Genomic DNA, 16,732 nt, shown 5'->3' with positions numbered 1-16,732 from the left:
GAAATCATCTAAAATTTGGTTAGAAAAAGCCGTCAAAGTTCTAAAATGTATTGACGGATAAGCGCTCCTGTTTGGTAGTAAATTGATCCCGCCCCCTAGATTTGACGTCTGGAATTGTAATAGCATTTACTGTTACGGTTCAAAGTGAGCAGTATGGCATTTATTGTTGCTTTTAACTTTAAAGATAAAAGATTATAGTCCATGATCTAGAGATCGAATCCCGCCAAGCTAGAAAACACCTACACCATTTGTAGCATGTGCACAACACGGTTTACGCGTTTTGGGCGCTGAGTCCAGGTGAGAAGCTAAAATTGACAACACAGCTAAAAACAAAAAGTAAAAAGTACATTCCTCGTAGAGTCGTCTTTGATGCTTTCAAAGGGCGGTAATTTAATCGCGCTTTTTCTTTCTTCAACCGTAACGTTGAAGCTCTGTGAGCTTTTAGTCGTCGCGTCCCGAGAAATTTGCTCGGCTAGTTTATCTGCTGGGCAATCAAGGGCTTCGTTGCCAGTTATCGTCGAGATTGGAAGGCTGTGGTGGACGAAGAAGTGTGAAGCAGGGTGTCGTAGTAGAGGGAGCTGGAATTTGATTTGATCCATAACAGAGGTAATTAATTCCAAATCCTTTGTATTCACTGTAAAATCCGCTGTTTTCTCATACATTTAGCTGACATTCATTGAAATCCGGTCAACTAGGCTTAATGTTGGAACTGTATTTTTATTTTGCAGTCCGTAATTGGGTTGGGAAGTTGTTTTATTGCCAATTTTGGCCAAAACCTGTTTAATTCACTGAAAGCATTATAATTTTGGTTTAATGGTGGTTAGTATCTTTTAAAAATAGAATTTGAGAAGTCTCAATAGCTTCAGCCCTTGTATAATTATTATTATGGTAGGATGTTTGCTTTTAAGTTGTGACAGAGTTTAAAAACATTCTCAATTTTTCGTGTTGACACTCCACCTATCATCAAACTCCACTTATCATCAAAGGAGGATCGGAGGATATAAATGTAGATACAGTTGTAGTACGAACCAGACCAGGTACGAGAGAGCCAAAACATTTCACTTGCATCAAAGAATGCAAATGAAATGAAATGAAATGATTACTTACATAGTCACGTTGCATCTTTTTATTAAGACAATTAAGAGTAATTAGATCGAGGCCAATTCTAAATTTTCCTGGTAGCTCCTCTAAAACTACTCCTTGGCACACATTCACTAAACGTTGCCGCTTGACAGCTCTCGCTGCAACTAAACACTTAGCTAACTGTTAATGAGGAAATCCACTGGAAAACTATGAAGAAAAAAGAAAGAAAGAAATTATTTTAATGTCCACGAGGCTAAAGATATCCTATGGGACAGATTGCTTCTTCATCTGCTTGATGTATTCGGCCCTTTTCTGTGAAGCTTCAAAATAAATGCTCCCAGCTTCTCGACAAACCCCTCGCTAAATAGATTATCCCAAGAGTTAGCTGCCAGCATATCAGCGTAACTTTCCCTGTTGTTTTTGAAGGCCTCACATTCTAAAATGAATTATTATTATTATTTTTTTTTTTTTTCCACTTTTATGGAAAAACAAAAAATGCATACTCTTTCCTCCCACACTTCCTTTGGCCTTTTCCAGTGCCCTGTTTCACAACGGAGTTGATGAGAATTAGTCCTTAACTGAGCAATAAGAATTTTGGCTCTTCAAGAGATATTGGCCTCTACGTATGCTTTTGGTTGATGACTATGAGTGGGATTAAACACTTCAATATAGTAATTTTTCTTTCTTCCTAGCTCCTTATCCCAAGTACGCTTGTGGAACTTTTCCATAACAAAAGCTTTTATCTCTTTGCTGTTTATGAGACACGTTCAAGCAAATACCCCATTTACTAAACCATTTGTTATTTTGCTGCATCCAAGTTTTTTTGCTTTTGCACAATCTATCATTAAAGACAACCTTAGGCCATCTACCCTCTTCCATTTGCTCAATTTTTTTTAAATACCTTATGACTCGCAGCAATTGCTTCGATAGGAGCAATCATTGTTTCACTTAACAAGATAGCATAAGGAACTACACTTTTAATCTTAAATTTGTTTGTAATCAAACGCTTCTAAATTTTCTCAATTTGTCTCCACTGCGTGTTGGATGTACTACTGGCCCATAGTTCACAGCCATAGAGAATCACCGGCATCACTAGAAGCCCAAAAAGAGTTTGAGTGGTTTTCCAGTTCCATAACTTTGCCTCTCTACACCTATTTTGAAAAGCATAAAATGCTTTCCAACCCCCCCAAAGTTCTTTTCTTTCTACAACCATTCCAACTTAGATTTTTGTTGAAGTCAATTCCGAGGTATTTGTAATCCGCAATTTCTTCCAGAATGTTGCCTTCAAAGTAGAACTTATGCTGGTTATGTTTTATTTGCTTAGAGAAAACCACTACTTTCGTTTTGCTGATATTGACTTGCATCCCCACACTTCTACAAAAATGCTCAAGGGATAGTAAGTGCTCTTGCAAACCAAGAGCCGATTTAACAATCAGAATAAGGTCATCTGCATACAAAAGAAGCCTTATAACAAACTTGCCCAAATAGATACCATCACCCCCTTGCGAATTTAACCACTCCTCAATCTTGTTGATATATAAACCAAAAAGGGTGGGAGACAGTGGGCAACCTTGCTTGACCCCGATATCGCTTCTAAAACTTTCAGAGATGCCTGCTGAAATTTTAATTTTGACTTTCACCTCTTCATACAGCCTATGCATAGCTGCTCTCAAATGTTTACGAACCCCAAGTTCCTCCATTCTGTGCCAAAGCTTATCCTTAGGAACCGAGTCAAACGCTTTTCTGAAATCAACAAAGCAACAAAAGACTTCTTCCTTTTTCTCCCAAACCTTTTCAATGATGTGCCTTAAAGTTATATAATGATCAACTGTGGAATGTTTAGGTCTAAAACTTGCTTGCCTTTTAGCACGCTTATCTCTTTCTTTTGCCCACTTGCTAATTTTGTTTTCTAGCATGCTTCCAAATAGCTTTGCAAACAAAGGGTTTATCATGATGGTCCTATAATTGGAGGGATTATTGACGTCACCGCTCTTGAAAAGAGGTATTGCTAGACTAGTTGTCCAATCTGTGGGGAGCCCTTGTTGTATGATGTTGTTGAAGATTTTTGTAATGTGAGGTGCAAGAATCTTTGAGCCCCACTTTAGATATTCTGCTTGGAGTTCAGCTAAGTCTTTTGCTTTTCCAACACCCAACTTCTTGATACCCATCTCTACCTCTTGTACCGTGAAGAGTTCAGTATCAGTGTTGACCAAGGGGGGAGGGTCAACCTTGGGAACCTGCTCATAGAGTTGTCTTGCATAGTCAAACCATTTAGAAGCTGTAATATTATTTCCAATTTGTATCTTTTTCAGTTGGAGCTCCTTCCAAAATAATTTGGGATTATTTTTCCCAAGGAAGATTAGTTTTTCCCTCCTTGGGACCATGAAATCAACCTTTTTCTTGCTTAATAACTGCTTGTAAGCTTTGAGCTTTATGTTATCCTTGTTTGACTCTTTCCACATTCTCCTTGCCTTTTTGCATTCTTCATCAAACCAAGCATTAACTGGAAAGCAATTTGTTTCAGACTTCTTAATTTTTGCTCTTTTGCACTTTGCAAATGCGCATTGAATTAAATGTGTTAATTCATGACTATGAGGGTTGTGAATTGTAATTTTCTCCTTCTCGAAGAGCCTCTCTAGCGTCATTTTGAAGGTATTACAATTTTCTGGGGTCAAAATAATTCTGCCCCGTGGGAGATTATGTTGGACATGCTGAATTTTTGACTCTAATTGTTTCTTTCCAATCCAAGAGAAACATAAACAAATTGGCTTATGATCTGATTTCAAGTCCCACAGCTGATCTCCAATCAAACTTCCTCCATTTTCTCACACAAACCATGTGAGCAAATTACATAATCTACCACACTTGCTCCATTGTAAGTATTGCAAGTGAAATTATTGGACTTTGCCCATCTAGTCAAGCCATTACAAATGACTAAATCAAAGGCCCCACATAGAGTAAGCAATTGTCTACCAAAGAGATTGCAGCGCTTGTCCTCTGAAATTCTTTCCCACTGATGATTACTTTCTTCTGTAAGCCAAATAGGGTCACAATCATCTTTACAACAAAGAATGCTAGCTTGCTCACTTGTAGTCCTAGCATTGAAATCACCCACTATAAGGACTTCACCTAGCTGCGAATATGTTGCAATATCCGCTTTTAAGGCTGCAAATGGATCTTTGTGGTCAAGCCCTCTACCTTTGTAGATTTTTGAAACCTACGGCGCAAAATAGCATGCTGCAATTATGATGTGGTTTCCATTTTTTGATATTTTAAACCAAATGAATTGCTTATTTGAGTCTTCTTTTTCTAACTGAATGAGACGACCTTCTTTCTCCCTTACTAAAACCATGATACCCCCGTGCCCTTTGCCATTCCCTGCTGCCTTGTTCCACACTGCCATCTTCCAGTATCCTTCAAACATAGGTGTTTTGCACCCTTCATGCTCATGTGTTTCTATGAGGCAAATTATGTCTCTATCTTCCGCAATAGGCCCTAATCCAGGTCCTTGTTTCCATGGGTAACCTCTGCAGTTCCAACAAACTAATCTTAAGGAAACCTGGGTATGACTTGATTGCTATTTATTTTGACATGCAAGACTCACATTTGAGTCTTTGTCCTTGCTTTCCCATACTGACCTTGCTTTCTGATTTCCTGTTGAAGAGTTTGTTGCCTCTTCTTTATTACCATCTTGTTGCCCTAACCTTTAAAATTGCCTCCCTTCTTTCCTCCTGTTGTTTTACAGTTAAATCTTCTTCTAGGAAAAAACGAGAACCCATCAAGAGATGTTTCTTGCTTAGAATGATATATTTATCACGCAAGCTAGGCATAATGACTTTTATGGGCCTGGCTCTCTCCTCGTTAAACTTCCCCACCCTCCATGCTTGGCATATTTGTCCTTGCCGTAGCAACTTGTCTTTCAAGAAGTCTCTTGCAAGGTCAAGAGTACATTCATTTTTTCCATAGTCTTTCACCCCTTTAATAATTATGTTTGTTGCCCTATTTTGTCTTTCCTTGTCTTCACTATCTTGCATGTTGTCAACCTGAATATTTGTTTCTCCTTCCTTATTAGCAGAATTGCCAATAACTTGAGCCGATGTTTTGGAAACTTTGGTTGAATCTCCTTTCGTTTCTTCTCTTGCGTTCTCTTCATGGTTGTTTATTTGGGCAATCATTTTCCTTTTATCCTGGGATGATTTCACATTCACCACCTATGTACTTTCCACTATAGGTTTCTTTATGTTTTGCACATCCGCCTTCATGCGTTGTCATTCTATCTTCCCTATCAGGAGAGCTTTTTGTAGCAATGCCACTTGTTCTTTTAAAACTTTATTGCTTTCTGCTAAAGCCTTGTTCTCAACTGTTATTGTATGAATTTTATGATCTCTTTCCTGCCCTTTAGCTTCTAAAACCTCCAACCTTTGTTTTGCATTTATGAATTCTTTCACATAAAGATCAAATGACCAGGTGAGAGGTGTGGATGTGGGACTATATAAGGCAAAATCATCAATGACTTTTCCTCTAGACTTTTTGTTGCCATGTGCTTGTAGAGGAGACTTGTTTGAGTGCTTCTTGCGAAGGGCTCGAGTACTTTTCTTTTTAGACCGTTTCTTCCTTGTTTTCTCCCATTTTAGACGAGCTATTCTTCGTTTTAAAATGCCTCAATATTGTTTGGCATTGACCCAAACCCACTTCCCAACTTTGGCGGATGAGGCAATTTTCACTTGTCCTAAATCATTTGTCTCTACATGTTCTGAAATTTCTTTTTCCGTTGTCATGTTTGAATGCATTTATCGTCCAACTTGTTTCGAGAAATATGTAGGTCTATAAAATGCCAAGATTAGTTCGCACTGCTCCTTTTTGTTCAGGTTATCGTTGCTCCTTACTCGATACTTCTGCTGCATAAAAGCTCCCTACTCTCACACTGCTCACTGTTCACTGACCACACTGCTGACCACACTGCTCTGCTCACACTGCTCGGACAACTAAATATTAGAGCCACAAAACAAAACACAACAAAACCCCGTTACTTTACCCATCTTAGAGGCATCGTTTCCTCTTGGGGCTCGATGCCAGTGATCAGATCAAAATTCACGGCGTGCTAAATATTCATGGCGATGCGGACGCTGGTGAATTGCTCTGGTTGTTGGACGCCGCTGCAATTGTCGAGAACAGTTAGTATTCAAACATAACGACTCCACCCAAGGGAAATTGCTTCGTGGACAAGGCAACCCAAGTAAGCCTTCGAAAATATTAATCCGCAACGAAGGTGAGAATTAAACGGCCAGTCTCATTTCTCATTTCGCTTGGTTCCCATTCTCCTTCCAATCCCTGCTTGGTATTACACCAATACATTACTAATCAATTTATGTGCATGATATGCACAGGCAAGGAGGGGGAGCAGTTCAGATTTCTTATGCCTCAAAACCCTCTAACCCCATTTCTCGTTCAGTTCCTGTGTCCCATTCATTTTTCCCATTTTTGGTGACATAGTTTGAAACCACATGCAACTCCACCCTCCAGTATACACAAATAGTCGTATTTGCTCCAAAGATAGTTTTGCCATTTTTCCTATTACTGGAAGTAGAAATCTATAGCATGGTTGGGGCCATTGAGTCTCCTAAGCACAATCCACTATAAGCACTTATAGGTGGGATTTTTCATACGATTGAAACCAATGTTACATATATTGTGTCATGTCCCTTTTCGAGTGATCACTATAGGGGAAACAATTGATTTAATTAGATTAATATGTGGCTACGAGAACAAGGCGAGCTTTATAAAGTCACATTATTATGTGTTTACTTGCCCATGGTATCGATACCCATGTTATTGGCACCCATGGAATGCTTACTCATTGTATTGGTATCCATGGAATACTTATCCACGGTATTGGGATGGCCAAAGGTTATAAAAGGGAGCTCAAGGTCATTCTTTAGGCACGTTGATGGATGATTTCTCTTATTTGATTTTGAGCCCTTGTGGTTAAGAAAGCGGTAAAACCCTATCCCCAAGGAAAATTGAGTTTGGTGTTGAAACTATACACCCTAAAAAAGCTGAGGAATCACTGCAGATTTCTCATTGAAAGGTATTGATTGAAAAGATAGGTTTGCCAGAATTTTGGGGTTTTAATTTTGGCAGTAGATTCCAATTGTTTTCTAGGGCATATTTCATGAGGAGATTTCCATATTTACACCCAGGGCTGAGCCATCATTGAGAAGGAATTTTATTGCACGGGTTTCAATTAATGTTTTCTTGGAGCCCAAATTCTCGCAACAATAATTAATTATTTTGGCATGGTCACATACTTGCTGGGAAACCAAGTTATGTTGTGAATTAGTGGGGTTGTGTGCACTCTGGAAGGGGCCGAATAATTCGGCGAGGAACCATATATTCCTTGGGTCAAATTTGCAATGGGAGATCAATGTTTATTCTTGAGAGACCGATTTATAGCCTAAAGAATGAGTCATCCTGAGGACCATGTTCATGCCAACAAATTTTTTTTTTGGTGTCTTGATTGGTGGGAAAATTTTGTATGTTGAAGGCCAAATTTATGTGGTAGGTCGCATGTTAAGTTGTGAGATCAATTCCTGAATATAGCCGTGGCTAATTCATCAAGGGAAGTGACTATATTAATATAACAACCAAATTTGCTTGAAGAGGTTGTATACCATCCTGTAGGCCGATTTTTGTCATTTATTGGGAGGATTGATTTCTTCATGTGGATTGATGGGTGTTGGGGGCTGAGTATAGTTACATTCTGAGAGGGCTGAGTTCATCTCTGTGGCAACTAAGTAGAGTTGAAGCTCCAAGTATTTATTTTAACAAAATTTAGTGAAGGGTTTGCACAGAGTTTGGAGGACTATATCTCTTATAGACAACAACAATCCTCTTTAAACGTCTACAACCCAAATCTTGTCACTTGCCAGGTTATTAGTCAAATGGGGGCCAAGACTGTGATTAGAGCACAATCATTGAAAGGGCCATGAGTACTATGGGTTGCTATCATCTGTATTAGCACTAAACTTGCATGAAATTATGAGAGGGCTACAACAATGATAATTTCCAATCAGTGTCCTATAGTCATGCTGCCAGGTTCCAAACTAGTCTTGTATGCCAATATTGATGACAGTTAATTGGCTAATGTTTTTACCCCTTTGATGTTGTCATATGAATAAGGTTTTACTCCTATATGTCTTTTACTAGTGATACTGACATATTAAGTGCGTGATGATGCTGATATATTAATTGCGTGATGATTGAGATAATGATTATATGCCATCAACCACAAGATTACTTGTAATATCCATGCATAGGAACTATTTGTCAAAATGCTCCAACCAACAGTTGAGGTGTTGTACTAGGCAGATGGGCAAACTTAGGAATATCTTAATGACTGACCGATAAAATCCTAGTAAGAGACATTACAGTGGTATCAGAGCTGCGCATCCTGCCAGCTTGAGGGGTTAACAATGAAATCCTGATTGTTTGGATGAGTCCCTAACACTCTTTCAAATTAGGGCAACATTATGATGTTGGGAAGAATGTTGGAAGAAGAGCTTTTTAGAGCAGGAGATCAATTTGGGACAATTGTCTCCATCCAAAGATGTTCTTCTTAGCTCATTGGAGGGGGTGACAAGGCAATTACAAATGGCAGGACAACCACCTTCTTAGTTGACTCTAGTAGCTATGGTTCCAACAGGGACTAACTTGGGTGAGTACAGGCATAATGATGGAGAGGTAAGGCTTGCTGTTGGACATTGTTTGAGTGAAGTTTTAAGGGTTACAACTCCTGAAATCCCTTAAGTGGAATATAATACGAGAAATATTTCAACTGATTGATGGAAGCTTACAAGGGCTTCATGATCTTGTTTTATTGCTGTTTCATTATTCCTCGATGCTATTAGTAAATAGCACGAAAAAATCCTTTCATGAGCACATGAGAATCATCATGGGTACAATTATTGATAAGTGTGATGAAAGTGAATTTATTTGCCAACCCACCATATCTTTATTATTGGCTATTCGTAAACAAAAGTTGGTCACTTCTACAATTGCTTATAACTTGGTACAGGATGTTGTCAAACAACGTGAAGGGAAGCTAAACCCTTGCTTGATGAGGAGTTGGTAGGGTTCTGTTGACGGTGCTAGACCCGCCAACATCATTAAGGGGATCTCCTCGGTATGAAGTCCCAACTAGACCTCACACCGTTTGGTGTAGGAGTCCCATCTGGTATGATGGGCTGATTGCCATTATCTTAAAGATATGCCTTAACTCTTGCTTGTTAGCACGTGAGAGTGGTTTGCTTTGTCTTCAAACAACGAGGTTCGTGTGCCTGGTGAGTGCTTAGTGCCGCTTGTGTCAAAGTTCTTTCACTGCAGAGGGAGAGGGTGGAAGTGAGTCTCAGGTTGAAAGGGAATAGTCCCAACTCTGCTAGAGACACACAACACAACAGGACATGTGCAACTTCCGGCGGAGTAGTCCACATGGATGTGACAGTCACAAACACAAGGTGAATAGATAGCACGTACAACACCCAGCAGAATAGTCCACACGAGTGCGATGGGCGTTATAACAAGTTTACAAGAATGAATTTGTCGAGTGTCCGGTGGGATAGCCCACACGAGCAAGACAATGTTAGCAATTGATACAACACATTTCCAATAGCATATGTACTAAAACAACCGAAATAGTTCAATTGTCTTAATACAGGTTAAAGCAACATGCATTACAAGTGTCCAAAGAATAGTCTTACAAACAAATACAATACATGTGTGAAAACGTGCTGGCCTATTAATAGGCTTCTGAATTAAGCGAAAGTTCCAAGACACATCCGTACACCATTACATCACTAGCCCCGATAGCAGAGCGTTGGAGCCACTGCTCACTCCTCAAAGAAAAGATTACAGATTCTCAAGGCTATGTGGGAGGAGCCAAGGTGAAAAGTCTGTTGCATGTACAAATGAGGGGTATATATAACCAAGGGTGAAACTGACCCTTGTGACTGTTCGACTTCCCTCATGACTGTTTGACTTACATGACTCTTCAACTTTACATGTGGGTCTCTTGGACTTCCACGTTATATTACATTGATTACAACAGTATGGCCCACAGTAGTGATGTGGCTGAGATGATTCATGATATGACTCAACACGACAGAGCTGGTATGTTCATGCTGCTGGTAGTGTCCTTGTCGAGCTGCAGTGCTGCTGAGTGATGGATGTGCGCTTGCTGTATCATAGCTTCACCTCCACAAGGCAAGGTGTGCAAAGTCTTCGATGGTCTTGGTGTTCGCTTGATGTTGCACGTGCATGTCTCTCCTTTGTTTGTACTTGGGCATGCTCCATGTGTTCCTTTGTTTGCGAACAAGTCTCCTTGCATGCGCTCCTTGTTCATCTCGTTCGTCGTCGTGCCATGTCTCATCCATGTACCTGTATCTGCAATCACTCATGACGAGACTACATCAAATACAAAAATCTCATAGTTTACCATGATGGATTATCTTTCCCTTTCGGGTGCAAGTGATCGGGAGAGAGGACAAGGCTTTGAAATTGCACAGAGCACATTTCAGGTCGGGATGCGAGCTTTGGGCACTGTCAATGAAAATTACACAGAGGTCACTGGGAGGTTGAGATGGGTAGTTCGGATCAGCAGTGACTGTCCGCGGGATTTGTTTCGGCTGCAGGGCAGATCTGCGCAATTTTTCCAGGGACACAGTGCGGTAGTAGGGGGACACTGTGTTAAGTTATGGTATGTTCTATGCATATAACAATTTACTTCTTTTCCTTATTATATTCCATAGATTAGCAATCACATGCACATAAAGTAAAGTGCAGATAGAACATTAAACGATCGACAGAGAATAAGCCAAGGCAAGAGACACAAGATGTGGCGGCTAGCCAGGGACAAACCCCACAATGTGTGGGGAAACCCTTTGATCAAAACTTATTTTATCTTCAATAATTCAGCAGAGAGAAATAGTACAATAAATCTAATTCATATCAGCAGTAGCAAACCCTAGATCAACAGCATCAACATTAGTGGCTTCATCATCAAACTAGGGCAGACGATATCTCACAAACCGACCGTCGGATCGGCTTGATTCCACCACCAAAAGTTGTGGCTTCTAGAGGAGGTTCAGATGAACCTACAACGCAATTCAGATGAGGAGATCTTCTAGTCCACGCAGGTCAAACTTTACTTCTGCAGTTGCAGCTTCAGTTTCGGCAACTTCTGGCTTCAAACTAGGGCAGTCGATATCTTGCAAACCGTCCGTCGGATTGACTTGATTCCACCACCAAAAGTTGTGGCTTTCAGAGAAGGTTCAGATGAACCTACAACGTAGTTTAGATGAGGAGATCTTCTAGTCCACGCAGGTCAATCTTTACTTCTGTAGTTGCAGCTTCAGTTTCGACAACTTCCGACTTCAAACTAGGGCAATCGATATCTTGCAAACTGTCTGTCGGATTGACTTGATTCCACCACCAAAAGTTGCGGCTTTCAGAGGAGGTTCAGATGAACCTACAGCGTAGTTCATATGAGGAGATCTTCTAGTCCACGCAGGTCAATCTTTACTTCTGCAGTTGCAGCTTCAGTTTTGGCAGCGTCCGCCTTCACATGTGTGAGGGAGAGACCCTTTTCTGCGCAGTAGAGAAGAGACTCTTTTCTATGCAGTAGAGAGAGAGATGTGATGAGATGAGTGAGTCAAAATGAGGAAAAGTCCTCTTGTATTTATACACAATGTTGGTGTTTGAATAGATGCCACTGTTGGGCTTTTGAGCCTACATGAGTTGTAGGTCAGCTTGATAATAATTCCATAATCAAAATAAATTAATATATCCATAAATACTTATCGGAATCAGATGATATTTATATCAATCCTACAGCTCTCGACGAGAGGAATCTAATAAAAATATTATCAGCGATGAATAAGATGACCCACATGAAGTTTTGCCCTAGTTGCCAATTTTAACACTCCCTCTCAACTAGGGAGAACTTCATCTGCAATCTGTCTATTGGTCGTTACTATTCATCCATCAAATGCACTGCCCTGTACAGCCTGTCCCTTGCCCTGCTCTGCTCTATTTTGCCTGTTCTGCTTTGTCTTATTCTGCCCTGTACTGATCTGTATTGTTCTGCTCTGTTATGCTCTGCTCTTGCATTGTTCTGTTCTGCAAAAGAAGAAATGATCGAGGATGTATCATACTGACTCAAAGTCAGTCTCAGAGTATGTACCACTGGTCCCAGACCAGTCTCAACCAACCCGAAGTCAGCGTCATAGTGAGTACAACTCCACTGGTCCTAGACCAGTATCATCCTCCACTGACTCAAAGTCAGTCTCAGAGTGCGTACCACTGGTCCCAGACCAGTCTCAACTGACCCGAAGTCAGCTTCATAGTAAGTACCACTCCTACCACTGGTCCCAGACCAGTATCGCAGTGTCAGAGAGTGTACCACTGGTTCCAGACTAGTCTCAACCGACCCGAAGTCAGCATCATAGTATGTAACATTCTCACTGGTCCCAGACCAGTACTGCACTGACATGAAGTCAGTCTCAGAGTATGTACCACTGGTCCCAGACCAGTGTCAACCGACTCGAAGTCAGTGTCATAGTATGGTACAACTCCTACCACTGGTCCCAGACCAGTATCATTGATCCCAAATCAATGGAGGTCATCCTAGCGTAGGGAGTACGGTAGATACAACGATGCGTCCATCGGTACTACTATGGTCCCTAACTTCATTTCTCTGCTCATTGATCAGATGAGAGGTACTTCCCATGAGTCCCAGACTGCATGGGTAGGATGCCTCGACAGGAGAACTAATCAATCCTGTCCTCACAGGAGAACACATCAATCCTGCTACAATCGCCATGGAGAACACATCAATCCAGGCCGCCATGGAGAACACATCAATCCAGGCCTCACAGGAGAACACATCAATCCTACTACAATCGCCATGGAGAACACATCAATCCAGGCCTCACAGGAGAACTAATCATCCTGCGACACAGGAGAGCGAATCATCCTGTTCCACAAGAGAGCGAATCATCTTGTCCCACAAGAGAGCGAATCATCTTGTTCCAGTGTGCACCACCAGGGGAGGGTGAGTCACCCTGTGGTCGTATGTTGCTCCAGTAAGAACCGCAAGCTCTCAGAGTTCCCAGAGCTCAATTTATGCAACATGGAGGACCCTTGTACAAGGGTTTCTTGACGACTCCAAGTCGTTTGGGAAAATCACAGATTAGATCTTTCCTCGGGGCTTTGACAAGGTGTATTGACTTGTACATCATCTTAATGCGATGGAGCCTCCTTGCTCATCGACTTACCATATCCCAGATGATGTCAATTTGCTGGAGCAATCAACGAATACGGGATTCCTCAATAATCGAATCCCACCTTTGGTTGTTACAGAGAATCACAGTGGTGCGTGTTCAAACAGCTCACTGAAGAGCTTCCCCAACCAGGCAACTTCATACAAGATCATACTCATAGATATGTATCCGATTTCGTCGGTGCTTATGGCAACCGACTTCTGCTTCCTGCTCATCCATTATATTGAAGCAGAATACAAAGAGAAACAACACTAAAAAGTGCTCCAATGATCCTCCACATTACCTGCCTAATCAGCATTCGAATAATCATGCAGTTTCATATTTCCAGCAGTGTATCTCAATCCATGAGAGATTGTGTCCTGAAGACATCTCAGAAGATTCTTGGCACCAATCTAGTGAGGCTCAACCAAATATGAGCTCACAATGATAACTGAAAAACATATGTTCGGACGGAGGTTCACCAAGAACATCAACGCGAATGAGTTTTTGAAACTCAGAGGCATTTCTCAAATCTGGTCCGACATCACTACCATATAACTTCTGAAAGTTAAGATCCTCGAGGTAGTCACAGGCTTGCAGTCCACCATACCAAATCTTTTCAAAATCTTCACCACATATTTTCCTTGAGATAGGAAAATTTCCCTTGGCTTCTGCCACACTTGAAGTCCTTGGTTCTTCATTTCAAATTCAGAAGCCAACTCCCTCTTACATTTGTGAATGAGAGGGTATGCACCAGTTAGAAAGAGGTCATCCACATACAACACCAGTATGAGAGGCTTGTCATCTTCAACCTTAAAGTAAAGATTAGGATCGTCTTCACTCCTAGTGAATCCCAGCTTCATCAAGTAGCTATCGATCCTCTCATACCATGCTCGTGGTGCTTGCTTCAGCCCATAGAGAGCCTTCTTCAACCTGCATACATGAGATCATAAATCTCAAATCCTTCGGGTTGCTCCACATAGACCTCTTCTTTGATCGAACCGTGCAAGAACACGGTCTTGACATCCATCTGATGTAGGTTCCATCCTTGTGAATCCACAAGGGCTATGATCAAGTGGATGGTCGTATATTTGGCAACATGTGCAAATATCTCATCATAGTCTATACCTTCCTTCTGGGAGAAACCACGAGCAACAAAACGAGCCTTATACTATTCCGTACTTCCATTTGCTGCAGCTTTATCTTGTAAAGCCATTTTGAAGTAACAATTGTCTTGTCCTGGGGTCTGGGAACTACTTCCCAGACATCATTCTCCATAATAGACTCATATTCTTTGGTCATAACATCCTTCCATACTTGATGCTTGACAGCATCTGAGAATGATGAAGGCTCATTTTGTATGATCGTGCTCATGATGGTCAGGTATCCTTGATACCTGTTAGGTTTCTTACTTTCATGGAAGGTTCCTCGGGGTGCAGCATGTCCTTCAGCATCATCAAGTATCCCCCTAAGCCATGAAGGCCTCTTCCTAGAAGAGGAAGGCTCAGGTGGATAAATAGGATCCATGGGTTCCTCCACATCAGGCATTGTTACATCATCTACCCATAGAGACAGCTTCCATAATCGTACGGTTCTTCCTTTCCGCCACACCATTCTGCTCAGGAGTATGTGGTGCAGTAGTCTCCCTCTTAATGCCAGCCTCAGATATGCCTGAGTGAACCAATTGTAATATATCGGAGGTCTTGCTTTGGCTTGAGGGGAATGGTCCCCTTTTGAGCTTTCCTTCGGCACATCCTGGACATACACCTTCTTTCTCTACTCGGAATTCGGGCATCCTTGTCACCATTTGTCTTACACCGAGTAGAGCTTTATAATGAAGGGGGCAAACCTCGATGCCAAAGTTCAGACTGAAGAGATGTGCCATAAGACATGACACCTAGCAGACTTCCATCGACCTGATATAATGAATCAACACGAAATCCAATAGTAAAGGCATCTTTAACATTATTTTTCCATATACGTACCTTGCCATCGCTGAAGGTTACCTTGTAGCCTTTGTCTTCCATTGCCGAGATGGACACCGGGTTCTTTTTGAGGTCAGGTGCATTTAATACATCCTGGAATTTCTAGCCTTCTTGAATGGTTGTCCTCTTCCTTGATTCCCAGCTCTCCTCTTACCTTTGCTATTGAATTTGTCATTCCTTTGATTGCCATTAGAGGGATTTTGATCATCGTCCCGGTGTGAGTCCTTTCTATCAGGGCACTTCATTGCATAGTGACCTACTCTATTGCAGATGTAACATCGTCCTTTTCTTCCACCCTTAGGTCCAACCTTTCCTTTTGATTTAGTCCCGGAATTATTTCTTTTCTTAGCATGAGAAGAAAAGGCAACAACAGGACCTTTAGGCATGGGCATTTCTTGGTCTTCTACCCTTGTTTCTTCTTGAATGCATCTAGCCATTAATTCCTCGAAACCAGGAATTACATTATTGTTTACAAGAGTAGTCCTGAACACGTACCATTCGGATGGTAATCCTCCAAGAGTTGTGAGTGCCATTTCTCTGTCAGTAATAGTCTCCCTAATAGATAGGAGATCGTTCTTGATCTCAGTGATTCTTAAGAAGTATGCTTGCATACTCTCATCTTTACCCTTCTTGATTTCTCTCAGCTTATTTCTAAAAAACAAAACTTGATTTGCATCATTAACTTTAAATAAACTCACCAGTCTATCGTAGATTTCCTTGGAGGTGTCTAGTTCAGAGATGTAGGCCACCAAGCGCTTGTCGATAGAGTCCTGGATGATCTTCTTCGCTTTAATTTCTCTGTTCTTCCATTTGTTCCTGGCAGCAAGAGGTGCATTTGATGGAGGCTCAACAATATTGCCTCTCACATGATCCAACACTCCTTGATCCTCAAGGGTTAGATCGATAGACATCTTCCATCCGTGATAGTCAGCTTTCTCACGGAGCTTGTCTTCGGTAGGAAAGAGTGTTGAGGACCCCATCGTTCTTTTAGGATAGCCTTGCCAATCTTCTCTTCGGTGATTGCTCTTGCTCTTGCTCGAATTTGTCTTCACCTCAGCTCTAATACCATGTTAAGTTATGGTATGTTCTATGCTTATAACAGTTTATTTCTTTTCCTTATTATATTCCATAGATTAGCAATCACATGTACATAAAGTAAAGTGCAGATAGAACATTAAACGATCGACAGAGAACAAGCCAAGACAAGAGACACAAGATGTGGCGGCTAGCCAGGGACAAACCCCACAATGTGTGGGGGAACCCTTTGATCAAAACTTCTTTTATCTTCAATAATTCAGCAGAGAGAAATAGTACAATAAATGTGATTCATATCAGCAGTAGCAAACCCTA

At 41.1% G+C, this 16,732-nt stretch overlaps 1 protein-coding gene across 2 annotated transcripts in view; it reads left to right on the top strand.

Annotated features, from left to right (window-relative positions):
* Window positions 1-283: 283 nt before the first annotated feature.
* The window catches only part of LOC149245246 (putative phospholipid-transporting ATPase 9), a 307,919-nt gene continuing 291,470 nt past the window's right edge, over window positions 284-16,732 (top strand). The window contains exon 1 of one of the 2 annotated variants that reach the window (XM_089457712.1): window positions 284-606. The gene's annotated coding sequence lies outside the window, so the exon portion shown is untranslated. The remainder of the gene's footprint in view (window positions 607-16,732) is intronic. The other variant, XM_089457711.1, reaches the window with a different exon arrangement.

This window comes from Pinus tabuliformis, chromosome 7 (genome assembly GCF_031772625.1).
Source record: "Pinus tabuliformis cultivar Carrire ecotype Pingquan chromosome 7, CPIR1, whole genome shotgun sequence".
Taxonomy (NCBI): Eukaryota; Viridiplantae; Streptophyta; class Pinopsida; order Pinales; family Pinaceae; genus Pinus; species Pinus tabuliformis.
Note: the sequence above shows the minus strand (reverse complement) of the source record. Positions and strands in the feature narration are given on the sequence as shown.